Consider the following 2,356-nt stretch of genomic DNA (forward strand, 5'->3'; position numbering starts at 1 on the left):
AATTGGAACTAATTTCTTCACATTGCCCTGTTTATTAATTTAAATTTTTACTTTTAGTCACGTAATAAGACCGAATTCCCTTTGTTTAAGGCTCTTGCATGTAAGTTCTTGAAGCTTTAAATGTAAAAAAGACGATGGGCACGAAGATAAAACGGGCTGTAAATTATGCAAACATGTATTATAAGTATTTAAGTGCCTATTTTGTATACACACGGGTGTACACGAGAATCAGGTGCATGTGTGCACACCTGAACTTTATCGAAAAGCTCAATGAGCTTGATGAGCCGAGGTGTTAATAAAATAAACAAAATAACCATTAAAGATAATGAATCCAAGTGAAATAAAAATAGACCGCACTCGAGAACATACCTGATAACGTCAATTTTCTAATGTTGTTTATTTAGGTGCTGTTTCTCTATGATACCAAAAGTAATTAATTTTTCCACCCTAGAAAATTAATTCTTTTGTTTGGGTTCCGTACAAAACATGATACATTGGAACCCTGACATTTACCAAGGTGATTTCTAATAATATTTATATTTTCTTTGCGACGGGGGGGATGGAGTTTTTAATAGTAGAATACCAAGATTGCCAAAACACTTTCGACGTCACCATGATCCATCATGGGGATTTTATCAATAAATCGCGATTACAATCCGCAAATCCAGCTTCTTATCTTCTTCATCTTATTATCCTAGCTCTCCCATTTTTTGAGTAACATTATTTCCAATATCTCCTCATACAGATCCGTGTTTCAAACTTACATATTTAATAATATTTTTGTTGGTTCTCCATAATAATGAGGTATGATATCCAGCTGTGAGCGGTTGTTTATTTAATTTTAAATGCGTGCACCCCTTGAGTGGTATTAGGGGGCTCATCCCGAGTTCACGCCTTGCTAAGGGGATTTAAACCACCCATTGTTACGCTGAGAGCCGAAATTAAAACCCGAGAACTTTATTTCTGCCCTCTACTCTCTGTCGCTCTTGTACAGTTACGGATTATAAATTTTCACAAAGGGGGTTGAACGTATTTTTTTCATTTCGTTACTGCAGATTGAACAGAATATGCCCACCGTTAAATTGTAATAACAATTACCGTAATAGGTATTAGAAAAAAAACAATTTAATTGTTGTAATAAAATCCAACATACGTAATTGTAATAAATTTCACATACGTAATTGGATATACGGTATAGGCGAATTGAGAATCGGACCCTAAAACTGCGGCATTATCGAAGGAATGTGTAATTTCTGTGTTCGGTAAACGTTTTGCCTTATCTGTACACGTTATCTATTAAATGAAAACTTATTTATGTTTTCGGTAGAGGTTTTAAAATTGAATTGGTTTGGAATTAGCATTATAAGTTTGTTTGTCGTTATAAAATGATGATTGTATCTAAAGCTAGTCGTACACAGTATACGGATATTGGACATAGATGGGGGAGATGACGTATCTCGTACTTTTTTTTCTTTTTGGGGTACGAACAGGGCGCCCTGTTATATAATTAAACGGGACGCAGTTTTTGGGGTACCTATTTTGGGTTAAAGAATCGTCCTATTTTACGTTTTATCTGAAGATCAAATTTTTCTAATCATGCAGTCAAGTGGAACAATTATAATGAAATTAAACTAGTGTAAGCAACTATGATGAACTCAATTTGTACCATACAGGGTGTTTTATTTTGTAAAGATGTGTTACCTGGAAACCTTTACTGATATAATATTATAAACGTCAAAATTTTAATGTAGTTGTTAGAATTTGCCAGTCAGACTGAACACCAAATATGAATATAGGATTTTTTATTAAAAATTTTAATTAAACGTTAATATTCTGCAAATCGAAAGTAGGTCTAAAAAAAGCTTCCACCTTAAACGTTCAATAGTTTTTATTATTTATACTTCAGTATGAACGTATAAACTATAAATAAATTTAACAATTTGGTAAAGGTCTAGACAATCCCCCTGGGGACAGGGGGGGTTGAAAGAGGAGGAACTTTGTGGCGGTCTCACCCCCATGAAAAGTTAAGGGGGCTCAAAGTTTATTATTTTGTTGATTTTCATATGCTTGGGGGTATGTAAATTTAATTTGGATATAAATTTTCAAAGAATATTCGAAAATGAAAACAATGAAAACTACATAGGAACAATGAATAATTTACATAATACATTATTTAGATAGTTGTATCTTACTACAAAGAAATTGAGAAATGTAGATATCGAGTTTATGACACAACTAAAAAAAAATTGTTTTAATTGGTTTTTTTGACTCTTTATTAATTATCAATATTTATAAATGTTGGATAATTAGTAATAATAAGTAATCTATTAAATTTTATTAGACTTTATAGTGTATG

The 2,356-nt window shown here is 32.2% G+C and overlaps 1 protein-coding gene across 1 annotated transcript in view; it reads left to right on the forward strand.

Annotated features, from left to right (window-relative positions):
* Positions 1-2,356, forward strand: part of LOC108738147 (T-cell activation inhibitor, mitochondrial) — a 16,179-nt gene that overhangs the window by 4,729 nt on the left and 9,094 nt on the right. The gene's annotated exons all lie outside the window — the stretch shown is intronic.

This window comes from Agrilus planipennis, unplaced genomic scaffold (genome assembly GCF_000699045.2).
Source record: "Agrilus planipennis isolate EAB-ADULT unplaced genomic scaffold, Apla_2.0 scaffold128, whole genome shotgun sequence".
Classification (NCBI taxonomy): domain Eukaryota; kingdom Metazoa; phylum Arthropoda; class Insecta; order Coleoptera; family Buprestidae; genus Agrilus; species Agrilus planipennis.